Raw genomic sequence first — 16169 nt, forward strand, 5'->3', positions numbered from 1 at the left:
GGGCATTTTTGATGGCATTTAGAGCACAAATAATCCAAGAGAATTTTTGCTATCTCAAGATCAAACTTAATCACATCTGCAATATCTTTGCCACATTAGGTAACAATTACAAATCTAGGGATTAGGGACTAACATTTTTAGGGGGCCATTTTTAATCCTATCACAGCATCTGAGTGTTTGAACCCACATTACAGAACACATACCACATTACTCTTATGTAGAAATGTGGTTCACACTGTAGATAACTAGAAAATAAAGTATAATTGTGTTCCACCAATTACAATTTGGGCTCTCAGAAAACCATCTCTACTCACCTAGATATAACAGTACAATTAAAAGCAATTACATGATATTAAAATTCAGACTTAGAAAACATTGTATAAGATGTCTTTAAAGTTAAACTCAATTAAGATAAGAAAACCAAAGCCTAAAAAAATATAGATAGGTGTTCCTTGAGTATTTGCCCTTAAACTCAGCTATGTATTAAATAGCAACTTCTCAGATTACACAGTTAGCTTTCTGACTATTTGGACTGGGAAGCACATCAAACTCAGTTAAAACTACAGTATTGTCAACTCTTAGAACTTCACTAGCCACAGAATCAAGCCCATGCTTGTGAATAGTAAAACTAAGCCTTGACAGGAAAAAATAAAAAGCTAGTAAATTAACTGCTTGTTAAAACATAGAATAACATTTTTAAAGAAGCCAAATTAATCCAGAAACTCAAAAATATAATCTAGTCTTTCAACAATCTTGCACCAAAAGTCAGCAAACAAACAAAAACTGTCAGGCATATGAAAAACAGGAAAATGTGACTTATACAGGGGATAAGCGCATGTCAGTATAAAGAGACCTAGATTTGACACATACATTGGAATTAGTAGGAGAGGAGTTATAAATATATTACAGTTTGATATTATTGTATGTTCTGTAATTAGAATTAATATGGGGGCACCTGGGTGGTGCAGTTGGTTAACCGTCATTCAGGTCCCGGTTTCAGCTCAGGTCATGGTATCAGGGTTGTGGGATGGAGTCCCACATCAGGCTCTGTGCTCAGCAGAGAGTCTGAGATTCTTTCTCTCCCTCTCCCTCTGCCCCTCATGCACATGGTCTCTCTCTAAAATAAATAATTAAATCTTTTTAAAAATTACTGTAAATGTGTCCAAGAGCTTAAAGGAAAAGGTGGCACTATTAAGAAAAATCACAATTTTAGTATATGAAATGGGTGCCACTCCCTGCTATCTGACATATGGAATTTTATTTTTGGTTGTGAGGAATTTAATTCTGATACATCTAGGTGTGTTTTCTTTTGTCTTTTCCTGCTTTGCTTCAGCTGTGTTTCTTGAATCTGTAGCTTTAAATGTTTCTTTTAATTTGCAATATGAGTCTTCTTATTTTCTACAAGGATTTCTTTCTGCATTCATTACTCTTGCCTCCCCCTTTCTAATTCAATATCGCTTTTGAAACTTCTTGTAATTATTCTACAAGTTACTGTCATTTTGTCCACTTTTTTCTCCTGTGTTCTTTTTCTCCATGCTTCAGCTGATAACGGTTTCTATTACCTTGGTTTCAAATTCAACCATCTTTTATTCCATATTGTCCAGCTTGCTGAAAGCATATCTGCTGATTATTTTACTTTGGGTATTCTATAATTTAGTTAAACATATAAAATTATACCAACTATGTTTTCTGGGCACAGAAGAAATTAATTAGAAAGGACTCTGGGATTGTGTGGTCCTTACTGGGAACAACTGTTGGGTTCAAGAAAGATAATAAAGGCAGACAGTGATTAATCAGCCACTTGAGGCTAAATGAGAAAACTGGATTGCCTCTGCAACATATAAAGTGATTTTCATCTGGGGCACAGGGCACAAAAAGCTGCAGAGTCCAGGCCTAGGGACTAAAATTAATCAAGGGTAGATGAAGTTCATGCAAGGTTTAATTTCAACCTTAGTAATTCTGCTATACCAAGGCCACGGCTGTGACTGGGCAGGAGTAGAATCCAGACAATATAAGATCATCTGGGTGGATAAATTCAAAAGCTTTGAAACTTCAGATTTTCTTGAAATATTTCTGGGCCTGAGAAAATGCCCCCTTCCTTCTTTTGAACTGGAGCCCTTCTTTTACTTAGAAACAATACCGGCATCTGTTTTGCTAGCTAATACACAACTCCCCTGCTCTCTTGTCCACTTCTCTGGCTCCTCCTTATTTTGGTCTTGCCACTGTCATTAATAGAGATAGCATATCACACTTTTTTTTTTTAAAGACAAACTTACCATTTACCAAGTGACATAGAAAGGTTTAGATTTTGAAATAAGTCAAGAATACAAAAGTGTTCCTATTTGTGAGCAAGCAGATCTGCTACTTGAGCTGTATTCCTTATAGTTGTAGTGGATTAATGGTATCTTGATGGTATAGAATATTATGAGATATTTATGCCAAGCTCCCAAGGAGAATAAAAATGTAGGCTCACTAGAAAACTGGAGCAAGGATTTGATTTCTACAATAGTGAATTATTTACCAATTGACAAATAGTTCTGTTGGTACTATTGGGTCTTAGTAGAAATGAAGCATTTGACTTTTAAGATATTAAGTGATCATGCAGTCCAAACTGTCCATCAAGTGTTGATTTCAATGACTCACCAAGTCATGATTGCAGGTACATCCAGTAGCGATCTCTTGTAGTTTGGCAGTAGTACTTCCAAATTCACACACAAGCAGGCACGGGGACACCTTTGTTTCTTGGTCTATCAGCTCCATTGCCACTACTCCTTCAACTTTACTTTTGACCATACAGGGTGTCATCCCTTTTGATAAGCTAGGGAATAAACAATAAGGCAGAGACTCTTCTATGATGGAGTGACTTGATACTGACTAATACTGGGGTATTTCTAAACGGCAGTGAGTAGGAGAAATCCTCACACTGAGCAGAGCTTTGGACAGTGCATCTAGTTGTCCAACTCGTTTGGAAATAGAAGCAGGCAAGTGAGAATATCTTCAGATTCAAGAGTGATGAAGAACAGTATAGCAAGTTGGCCAGGATCCTGGAATAGTAAAGATTGGAAGACATACAGTGTGTTTCATTGTATGAAATGCTGTATATGTATTACACTGAATTTTTTTTAAAAAAAAATCTATGCTCAAGAGTATTAAACTAAAAAAAAATTATAAGCAAGTTGAAGACACTTCAGTGTTAGATGTATGAGAACAGATAATGGAAGGATCAGTTTGACTTTAAGAGTCATAGGAATTAAAATTTTAAACTCAATATTGGGGGGCATCAGTCTGACAACTAGAACCAGAAGGGGCTGGGGCTCTCCTTTCAAAGAAAGGAGGTGGAGAAAAATAGCCGAAGTTTCGGCCCAAAGGTGTATTTTATAAAAACTGACTATCCAATGAGTTGGAAGAATATATATACATTCTGAATAATGATAAGGAACTCAGTCAAGCCAACTGCTAATGATTTGTCTGATTCTATATTACCCCAGATATATTCATGAGACAGAAGCTCCAAATTTCCCCTAATTCTTGGTCTAAAGTATGTGCCTGACGATTGAGACAAAACACCCACCCACCTACACACAAACACACATGCACATGCAAGCACGCACGCACATGCGCGCACACACACACACAGCAGGAATGTGTGTGTATATGAGTAAATGTAACGGTCCGAAAGAGAATTTTTTTTTAAAGAAGGAGGCAGTAAATAAATTTACCAAACACCCTATAGAAAATGAGTCGGCCAATAAAAATTCACATAAACAGACAAATGTGATTCTAAAAAAATATATAAACATCTAATAAACACTGAGGAATTTTGAAATAACAAAACAAATGTGAGATATTAAAGAAACCACCTGAAATATTCAAATATATAGTAAGTGAGATTTTAAAATACAGCATATGAAATAAATACTAGATTTAAAAGCTGAATTAATGAGAAATTAACCAATTCACCTAGAAAGTAAGTTAGGATTATTTTTTAAGATATCTATTTCCATTTCAGAACAAATTAAAATGTACCTGCAGCACATTAAAAATAAGAGTACAAAGTAATTTAAAAGCTGCCAGACTGAAAAGACAGGTAACCTTCAAAAGAATGAAAATCCAATTATCATTATATTGTTCATTAGTAACTGCAGGAGACAGAAGTGAACGTAATAAGGACTTCAAACTACTGCAAAAAAAGAAATGACAGTCAACATTCTATTTTATGCACAGAGGAATATCCACTCAAGAACAATAAAGCACTTTTTCATGATATGCCCATGCCAAATACTTTACAATCGAAAGAACCCATATAAAATATTGATGGAAGTATATACTACAAAACACGCATTCACATACCTGTACATGTTTTGTAAGGAAAGTCATGGCGTACAAAAAAGCAAAGCTGATTACAGAAACTGAAAAAAACATGTTGAAATTTTTATTAAAAATTTAAAATATTAAAAATAATATATGCTTACTGTATTAAATCAGAGTATGGGACATGCATGCATTTGTTGGGCAATTAAGGCACTTCAAGCAATATAATGCGACTAGCACCCTGTGCACTCTGCCACTTATTAAGCTCCTCTTCTATTGTGACTTTTAACACATAGATTGGCTTTGTCTTTTTTGAACTTTCTGTGATAGGAATCGAAGTAATATTATTTTCTGTTGGATTCTATCACGCAATATCTGTACCATTGACCCATGTTTTTACACATAATAGAATTAGGCTTATCTTCATTATTGTATAGAATCGTACTGTGTGCATCCTGAGATTTTGTTCTTCTGAGCAGATATTATTTCCTCTTCATTTTTAAATGATATTATTATAGGATATAGAATTCTGAGTTAAACCCCCCTTCCCACTTCAAGACTTTTAAGATGTTATCCAATGTCTTCTTGTTCACATGGTTTCTGATAGTTTTGTCTTTGTTCCATTATAGGTATAGTGTTTTGTTTATTTTGATTTATTTTCTGATAGATTTTCTTCTTGTATTTGGTTTTGGTTTCAGCAGTGCAAGAAGATATAATTGTTGTCTTAATTTATTCTAGTATTTATACTCTGCTATTTACTGAGTTTCTTGGATTTGTGATTTGGTGTCTGTCTTCAGTTCTGAAAAATTCTCATTTGTTATTTACAGATTCAAATATTTATTTATTATATTTCTCTATATAGAATCTTCTTATGATTTCTAATTATGTGCATGTTACACCCTTTGAGGTAATCTCACAGATCTTGTATGCTATATTCTCAGTTTCTTATTATATTTTAAATCTTTATTCCTATTTGCCTATGCTTCAAGCGATTTTTACCAATATATCTTTATATTTACTGATTCCTACTGCTGGACTTGGCCCTCCCTTAATTGAAGAAGTCAGTATCATTGAGGATGGGATACAGAGAGTGTATTTCTTGAAGTTCCCAGATAGTTGTAATCAGTAGCAGTCTTCAGAACCACTGTTCCCATTATTTAAATGATCAGTAAGAAGAACTGATGGAGAACAATGACATCTGAGTCTGCAGAATATATTCCATCAGTGATACAGCCAAACTGATGTAAGGTTTTACACGTGGACTGATAGAATTTCAATAAAGTGCTATTAGGATATTTTGATAAGTTTTATTAGACCTGGAATTCAAAAACATAGCTTTAATTGTGATTTTAAAACAGAATAGTGATGTTAAATGATGAAAAATTTATTTTTCATGGGCTTCAACTTATGAGGTCTTTAGTTTGTGTCATAGTAAGGTCTTTAAGGTCTATTTTTTAAAACGGAAATAAAACTATGCTGTCATGTGGACTTTCTCTAACATTTTGCTTTAAGAATTCTTAATAGTTAATCTCATCCTTTACATCCGACCATTTTATTGATGAGGACCAATTTTGATGGCCCCAATGCAGTTTCCATTTATATTATAAAGCAGGACTTCTAAGTATCCTGGGGTAATGGCAGCCCACTAATTCAAATCTTTTCACATGACATTCAAAACTTAAATATATATGTATATATATTCACATATTTTAAATTAATACACTATTTTTAGTTTTATATTTACAGAAAAATTCAACAGACAATACAGAGTTCCCATATACCTGTTCTCCACTCCACCCCAGATCCCCGATTAACATCTTGCATTGATATTTTATAGTAAGGATCACTCTTTGTGTTGCACAGTTTATGATTTTGGCAAATGTATAATAACATGTAACTACCATTAAAATAAAATACAGAATAGTTCCACTGCTATAAAAATCCTCTGTTCTTCATCTATTCATCCCTCTTTCTTCTTAAATCACTGACAACCTCTAATCTTTTTACTGTTTTCATAGCTTTGCCTTTCCAGAATGTTATATCGTTAGAATTATATAGAATGTACCCTTTTCAGGTTGGCTTCTTTCACTTAACAATATGCATTTAGGGTTCGTGTCTTTCCATGCCTTGATAGTTCATTTCTTTTGATCACTGAATATTTTATTATATGGTTATACTATAGTTTGTCCATTCACATATTGAAGGACATCTTGGTTGCTTCTATGTTTTGGCAATTATTAATAAAGCTCCTACAAAAATTTACATGCAGGTTTGTGTGAACACAAATTTTCAGTTTATTTGGGTAAATTCCAAGGAGTATGATTGCTGGAATATCTTATAAGTGTATATTTTCTACTTCTCTCTACTAAAACACAATGTAGAAAAATGAGTAATGAGTAATTCTAGTATCCCAATTATAGTTTCTAAATAAACTCCCACTAAAAAGAACCAGAAGAAATGGCCTATTCTTGGTTTGATGCAAAATGAACTTGGAATATTCTTTCCTATGCAAAAGCAAGAAATCTTTCAATGACTGCTAGTGTCATATCAAAATGATCCAGGAGTGAACTTGAAGAAATATTTGATCATCATCAAATGGATCAACACACATCAAATATGTTAAGACAAATGTATTGTTAATAATAATAATTTTAAAATATTTTTGGAACTTGTTTGGAGGGTGTTAGAGAACCAAGTCACTTTGGTTGAATATTGGTTGAATATTCAATAGGAAAACATTCAGGATATTTTCCCCTTTTTAAAAAAGTGTACCACAGCATAACCAAATAATAAAAGGAGGGAAAGTTTCTTATAGAAGTATCCAGGCTAATGAGAAAAAGAAAAAGTCAGAACTTGTAAATCCTTGATGAAATAATGTATTTATGGAATGATCATAAATAGTGGTTAATACCATACACAGAGATAATTAGATATTACTCAACGACATCTATAGTAGTGTTGATAAATCCAATCTTATCTGATCAAGTCTCTAGATATAACTAGTGATCTTTCTAAAACATAGGAAATCAAGGGAAATGTTAAATGTTGCCGTCAGTAAAATCCAGATATGAGAACTATAGCATAAATAACCTGATTTTTACAACAAGTAAGTTGAAAGGGTAATGAAAGCAGTGCAGATTAAGTGACTTAAGTGTGCAATTTATAAATTTTGCTTGGATCATAATTCAAGCAAATGAATAGAAATAGAAATTAGCATCAATCAGGAAAATTTGGAACTGATATATATTTGATGATATTAAGGGGTTTCATTACAGATTTTTATAAACTTATCAAAAGCTGTATGTTTATGCTTTACATGAACAATTGTATTTTAGGGATACATATTAAATTATTTACATATAAAATAATATGATGTCTGGAATAGGCTTCAAAATAATCCAAAAAAAGGAATGTGTAAGAATGAAGATGAAGTATAATTATCCATGAGTTCATTACTGTAATGTAATGTAAAACTTGGTGATGGGTACATGAGTTTCCAAAAAGCTATTATCTTTTCAACTATTTCTATTTTTCATAATATAGAGTTAAAATTGAGTTGTGGCAACACATCCAATTCACAAAATAGAGATGGTGTCAAATTAATCATTGAAGTCCTAATTTTAATTGTGCAAAATCAAATAAAATAGTCTGAGAATATTAAAACAAAGAAACTATTAAAGTTATTTTAAAACTGTCTTATATTTCTCTTGCCTTTGGAGATGTGTCATGAAAGAAGTTGCTGTGGCCCCGTATCAAAAAGGTTGCAGCTTATGTTCTCCTCTATGATTTTGATGGAATTCCTATCTCACATCGAGGTCTTTCATCCATGTGGAGTTTATCTTTGTGTATGGTGTGATAGAGTGGTCAAGTTTCATTCTTTTGCATATAGCTGTCCAATTTTTCCAGCACCGTTTATTGAAGAGATTGTCTTTTTTCCACAGGATGTTTTTTCCTGCTTTGTCAAAGATTAGTTGCCCATAGAGCCGAGGGTCCATTTCTGGGGTCTCTATTCTGTTGCATTGGTCTATGTGTCTGTTTTTGTGCCAGTACCATGCTGTCTTGGTGATCACAGCTTTGTAGTATAGCTTGAAATCAGGCAACGTGATGCCCCCAGCTTTGTTTTTCTTTCATCATTTCCTTGGCGATTTGGGGTCTTTTCTGGTTCCACACAAATTTAAGGGCTGTTTGTTCCAGCTCTTTGAAAAATGTCATCGGTATTTTGATTGGGATGGCATCAAAAGTGTAGATTGCTCTGAGTAGCATGGACATTTTAACTATGTTAATTCATCCGATCCATGAGCATGGAATGCTTTTCATCTTTTCTTGGGAATGCAAGTTGGTACAGCCACTTTGGAAAACAGTGTGGATGTCTCTTAAAAAGTTAAAAATAGAGCTACCTTATGGCCCAGCCATTGCACTACTGGGTATTTACCCCAAAGATATGGACATAGTGAAGAGAAGGGCCATATGCACCCCAATGTTCATAGCAGCATCGTTCACAATAACTAAATTGTGGAAGGAGCAGAGATGCCCTTCAACAGACAAATGAATAAAGAAGATGTGGTCCATATATACAATGGAATATTACTCAGCCATCAGAAAGACAATTACCCAACATTTGCAGCAACACAGATGGGACTGGAGGAGATTATGCTAAGTGAAATAAGTCAAGCAGAGAAAGACAATTATCATATGGTTTCACTCATTTATGGAACATAAGAAATAGCAGGGAGATCAGTAGGAGAAGGAAGGGAAGAATGAAGGGGGTAAACAGAAGGGGGGATGAACCATGAGAAACTATGGACTCTGGGAAACCAACTGGGGGCTTCAGAGGGGAGGTGGGTGGGGGATTGGAATAGGCTGGTGATGGGTATTAAGGAGAGCACATACTGCATGCAGCACTGGGTATTATATGCAAACAATGAATCATGGAACACTACATCCAAAACTAAGGATGTACTGTATGGTGACTAACATAGCATAATAAAAAATTAAAAAAATAAAAATAGAACTGTCTTATAATTCGTTTTCTCAATAATTTATATTGTTTTTTTAAAAATATTACTCCAAGATTTNCATAGCATAATAAAAAATTAAAAAAATAAAAATAGAACTGTCTTATAATTCGTTTTCTCAATAATTTATATTATTTTTTTTAAAAATATTACTCCAAGATTCATGCAGTTATTATAGATCTGCTATCAGGTTGTAGGGACAATATTACCATATATTCTGTTTTATGTAGTATATTATGGTTTCCTAGAGAATTTAACTTAAAATGTATGTGGGAGGAGATATGGAGTCTAGTTGACATCAAAAACTGATGTTATCCTGTATAAGAAGATTATATCTTTTTCAAAGGATTTTGAAAAGAAGATAATTGAGTTATATGGATGTGTTTTAAAACATGCCCTTTCTCCCCCAAATAGCAAGATTTCTAGAAGTTATAAACAAATTAACTATAATTAATGAATAAAAATAAATTAATATTATTATCTTATTCTGAATTTGTCTTTCCCAACACTTCCTATCCTCTACAAAATATTTTTATTATATTTTTTCTTGACTGTTAAGTGTGTATAAATCTTTATTCCCCATTAAGTATCTCATTGAGAATAACATGGCTTTAGTATTACTCAGAGTGTGATTCTTTTAAAAGTATATAATCTCAACATATATTTTTGCAGATAAATTGCTTCATTGGATAAGATTGCCAATGTGTAATAGTGAAGTAAGAATTCTTTCATTCATTAAGTTTCAATATAGAAACTATCATTCCCAACAAAATTGTAAACACCTATATTTACTGTGCATTCAAGATTTGATCTCAAAGACCCAGTAGGTATATTTTATGAAAATGAATGTACTCTCCTTATTATAGCTTGGAAACCTGACTGTAAAAAGAGTTTGATTTTCTATAAATAAAATAATTACATAAAGGAAATGTAAAAGTGACAAAATGATACATAGATAGGGTTTTTCTTTAAACTTAGTTTTCAATTCTTGAAATTAAAATTCCTCTAAACCGAAGAAGGATTGAGGATCACTGAAATGTATAAGGTTCTTTTCTCAGAAATTCTGTTCAATTCTCTCATGCTCAAAAACGAAGGGAAAATATTCAGGTGACAACCAAATTATGGTTTAATATTTGCTTTCATTTTATTTTAAAGACACCTTTTTTTCTCACTTAGGTTTCTATGCAAAAATGACATTGATTTTCTGGCTGCAACTTAGATTCCCACTCTTTCTTGCGAGCAACACTGACAATACTTTGATGAGAACACAGTTCTTTTGTGCCTAGAAATACAGGTGAAATTGTAAAAAATCTCACTGATAATATGCATGACATTATATGTACTCCTTGCAAATTGAACTATTAAATTTTCATTAATGATGAGGTAGTTTTTAAAGTAATTTTAATACACGAAAATTTCTAACACAGTTGATTTGTGTTCTATTGCATTCTTTTAGATGTTTGTTATTAATTACATTCTTAATTCTAATTGCTTGCTATATGTTTTGTGTGCTTTTAGTGATTTTGTATAGATAGTGAGCTGTTTCCGATGTTAGATTATATACTTCTTAGTGTTGGAAAATATACTTTTTGTTTTGTGTGTATATCAGCATATTGCTTATAATTAGGGTGATTACATGTTCTCATTAGTCTGGGAAAATTGTGTTTTACATATGTTGTCTTTAAATTCCATTTGTTTTACTTATGACCCCAGATTTTTCATTTTATTTCTGTTGTTATTGTTTTTACTTGCATGAATAAAGCCAGAATTGGCTTGTTAAGATTCCACTTTGGCTTCTGTCATACTCTTCTTTAGCAGTGAATGAGATGCATGTTCTGTGAACAGCATTTTCACTTCAGCATATAGTTAATTCTATTCTTTGAGATGCACATAATGAAGACCGCTCTTTCCAGGAAGTATTTAAAACTGCTCTGTGTGATGGCCACATGCTCTACCAGCCATTTTGTCTTAGAGCTCATGCCACAGGACAACCCATACCATATACAGAGCTGGACCAGTGGATACAGAATTTCGAGGGAAATGTGTGAGATTGAAAGCTCAGTATATAGAAAACGTGTGTGGGAAATAGAAGCTGAATTGTCTTAGCCCAGATTGTATAGAGTGGTCTGAATACTCTTATTATGGTTATAGCATAATTTCTTGCATCCCATAAATCTATAGCAATGTATTTTTATCATTTCTTGAGATTCTTTTTAATTTTAAAATAAAACATTTTCACAGCTGCGAGCTGAAAAAAAAATCCACATAAATTGTATGCCAATGGAAACGTGAGTATTGAATGTCTGCTTTTTTAGGTGAGAGAGTTGGTTGTGTGACTTGCACAAACTATTCATTTGACATCCAATCTGTGGGCATGCTAGTTTTACTGACAGTATGGTAATCATAAAATGCAATTCTTCTGAAGAAATAGCAGCATGACTTCCTTAATAGATCAAATGACTATTTTATAAATTCTAAATTTAAAAAAAATGAAGATGAATTATTTATGCTTGTAATTATAATATTAATACAAATTTCAGTGGAGCACAGCATCATAATATAAACAATATTCTTACTAAATTAAAAAACATCTGTTCTTGAAACTAGTTTTAAATATATACATTTAAAACCCATCTAAATTGTGAAATCTAGCAACCAAATAGAAGCTTTGTGGTCAAAGTTGACAAATACTTTCACATATATCCAAAGTATCAGAATCACAAAGCTTTTATAATAAAGCTAATGTTGAATAAAAGATATATTGATATGTATTTTAGCAGAATTTAGAACATACTCTCTTTCTTGCCTGTCATCAATTGAATTAAGAAATGTTAGAATCTTTGATTCTTAAGATTCTCAACTTCTCAAAACAAATCTAAATGCTCTACAAAGTTTTAAAATAGTACTGTAAATAAACGTTCTAATATTTTTTGCATTAAAAAATTGAAAACTGTCAACCAGAGTAGTCAAGAAATACTGTCAAAAGCTTTTTGGCATGTTTATGTAACAGACAACAATTATTGACAGTAAAAATAAAAACAGGTGGATAGTATGAATAGTTTCAAAAATTATTACCTGTTTTGATGTTCTTAAATGTTCAGGTAATCAAAATTAAAAAATAATTTTTTTAACTTTCAATGATGGGGTATATGCCATTTTTCTTTAGAAGACTATGTCTTAAAAATATNTAGTATGAATAGTTTCAAAAATTATTACCTGTTTTGATGTTCTTAAATGTTCAGGTAATCAAAATTAAAAAAATAATTTTTTTAACTTTCAATGATGGGCTATATGCCATTTTTCTTTAGAAGACTATGTCTTAAAAATATATTTCTTTTTTTTTTTAAGATTTTATTTATTTATTTGACAGAGAGAGAGACAGCCAGCGAGAGAGGGAACACAAGCAGGGGGAGTGGGAGGGGAAGAAGCAGGCTCATAGTGGAGGAGCCTGATGTGGGGCTCGATCCCATAACGCCAGGATCATGCCCTGAGCCGAAGGCAGACGCTTAACCGCTGTGCCACCCAGGCGCCCCTAAAAATATATTTCTAAAGGAAGCAAAGTTAGCCCATTTAGTAAAACTCATTTTTGACCAATAAATAATTATTTCAAAAAATAAATAAAAAGAAAGTGTCCCAAGTTGCCTTACTTATAATAAAACTCTTGAATTAACAGCTTTTCAGTAAGTCATGCTTATTGGTTTCTTCATTTTTCTTTATAAAATACCAGTTTTATAGGTGTTTAATTCTCTGAGACTTCTGAATTTCATTTGTGTTTCAATTTGGGTTTAGCAAATCAAGATTTAATTAACACTGTAAGATTATAATTGGCTATTTGCTTGCTTTGCCTTCTATTTACATGATTTGCATTATGGTTGAAGAAATATCAAGTCAGAAGTCAAAAATGCAGTTGTGTTTTTGATCTATCAACTTACTCAAATATTAAAATGTGTTATGTTAAATATTTCACATGTACCTAGATATCCAGATTCAAAATGGAAATACATTGAAATTTAAACAACTGACAACTAAAAGCCTTCAGAGGTACTAAATGAGATAGTTTTCCTTTTTATCATGAGGTTATTAAGGCCTAAAAGAAATCTCAAATAATCTTTCTAAAGAGGAGTTTACTGGTACTTATATTATTCTAGCTCTACTGGAAATTCTTTGTCTTTAACTGTAATGGTTCTTCATTTTGTTTTATGGAGATCTATTTCTGGTTCTTAAAAGTTTCTATGGTTATGTTTGTTCATTAATGCTTTTAATGTTCCTTGTTATATTGCTGCTTCAATTTTTACTATCTTGCTCACATCAGGTTCTCACAGCTTGGAGTTTACCTTGAGTCATAAAAATTTGAAATTGTGACCTAAACTCTAATAATGTAGAACACTGCATGGTTCTATAGGGCTCAGTAGGATTAATGGAGGTTTCTATACTTTTAATCAAGTGCTGTAATGATCATATAGTGAATTTTGTAGAATGGCTACAAGACAGATAAGCCTATTAGGAGCCAAAAAGATGATGTGAGGAGTCACATAAATAAAACAATCAGGGGAGAGGAAGTGCTATAGATCTCTACTTAAATATGAGAATCCCACTGAGTATTCACAATGTGTTCTTAGCTAATGGCCATAAATAAGCATATATTCTCTGCAAAATAATTAACTTTTATATCTTTAAGGCAGACTGTGATGGCACAAGACCTGAGTAACAAAGTATAGGTAACAGGAATATTTCTTCCAAGGCTAGACATACCATTTTTATTAAAATCTAATAATGATTATAAAAATAATATAAATAAAATTATTAAATAATTAATAATATAAATAATAATTATAAAAATAATAGATTTGAGATGTAAAATTAAGTTTTGTCCCAATTTACCTTTTGACTAATCATGTCAGATTGCTTCAGAGAACTGAGGTAGTCGGGGCAGAATTGCTTTGATCCAGAAAATGTGAGAGGAATGAAAACTGTAGGTTGCTAATGGTAACTTGAAGCTCTATGTAAAGATTCTGGGTTTCATCTGAATTCAGCAGGGAAAGGCTGTGTTCTGGAAAAGAATACCCATAAGTGACCATGGAAGGGTGATTTTGGTAGCGTGATTACCATACATTTTCCGTTCAAACCTCATTTTTGGTCAAAGTTAAACAGATCAATATCAGTGTGAATATGTATGTATGTCTTAAGGCCTAGCCTCTTTGTATTTTTTCAGTTATCTAAATTATAATTAGTTTTACATAAAGACATATGCATACATGATTTTATATAAACACATCAATGCAATTGTATTCTTACTTTAAAACAGTTATTTACTTCTTACTGATTTATTTTTTTTATTTCCACATTCCCACTATCCTTTTTCTCTTGGCCCTTCTCCACCCTCATTAGCATTCAATATCACATTTCACCTATTCTGTTCTTTTAAAAGATTTATTTGTTTGTTTTAGAGAGAGAGCACAAGCAGGGGGAGAGGCAGGGGAGAAGGAGAGAGAATCCTCAAGCTGACTCTCCGCTGAGCATGAAGCCCCACAAGGGGCTCAATCTCAGGACCCTGAGATCATGACCTGAGACAAAATCAAGAGCCAGCAGCTCAACAACCTGAGCCACTGAGGTACCCCCATTTCACCTATTCTAGCAACATAATGTATATCTTTTGGAATTTTATTTTTATGTTCAAATCAACCTGTTGAGACATACATAAAGCCTTGTAAATATGTATATTGGCTTAAGTATATAAGGGAGAAATTTGTTATGATTTTTTTTAAAATATCATATTATGCATACTTATGAGCATATTGAATTTCTTTATTCTCACACAACAACATAAGATGGAAATCTCTACATACTGTGTACTAATACTCTTTGTCATACTTTCTTTTAAAGATTTTATTCATTTATTTGTCAGAGAAAGCGAGGGAGTAAGCACAAGCAGGGGGAGCGATCAGGCAGAGGGAGAAGCAGCTCCTCACTGAGCAAGGAGCCTGATGCAGGGCTCAATCCCAGGACCCTGGTTAAGCAGACGCTTAACCGACTAAGCCACCCAGGCATCCCCTCTTTGTCATACTTTTTAATGTCTACTCAATTCTACATGCTTTGTATATGCCATAATTTTTAGTCATTCTTCTACTAAAGTGTAGGTGATTTCTTTCCATGTTTGTCTATCATAAAAGATCTTTGCCTATTAGAAATATATTTTATTAACATCTGCTAAATTGTATTTTATTAATTTTTATAATTATATTTATGTATAGAATCTTTGGTACTATTCATACATAAATGCTTTTTCTTTTAGAATTTCTGAATTTAAAATCTTGATTAGGTATGTATACTCTACTTCTAGAATGTATAAATATATTTTTATTCATAGATTTTTAAAAGATTTTATTTATTTATTTGAGAGAAAGCAAGAAAGAGAGTGAGAGAGCATGAGCAGGGCAGGGGTAGAGGCAGAGGGAGAAGCAGACGTCTGCTGAGCGGGGAGCCAGATGTGGGACTCGATTCCAGGACTCTGGGATCATGACCTGAGCCAAAGGCAGATACTTAACTGAGTCACCCAGGTACCACTTTATTTATATTCTTAAAGTATGCATATTGATTTTTTTAAGACCAATCCTATCTGAATTTTATTCAGTACTATGAGATGACTGTTTCTTTTTTTAAAAACTCAAATGGGGGGCGCCTGGGTGGCACAGTGGTTGAGCATCTGCCTTCGGCTCAGGGTGTGATCCCGGCATTATGGGATCGAGCCCCACATCAGGCTCTTCCATTATGAGCCTGCTTCTTCCTCTCTCACTCCCCCTGCTTGTGTTCCCTTTCTTGCTGGCTGTCTCTATCTCTGTCGAA

The sequence above is a fragment of the Ailuropoda melanoleuca genome, chromosome 5, assembly GCF_002007445.2.
Source record: "Ailuropoda melanoleuca isolate Jingjing chromosome 5, ASM200744v2, whole genome shotgun sequence".
Taxonomy (NCBI): Eukaryota; Metazoa; Chordata; class Mammalia; order Carnivora; family Ursidae; genus Ailuropoda; species Ailuropoda melanoleuca.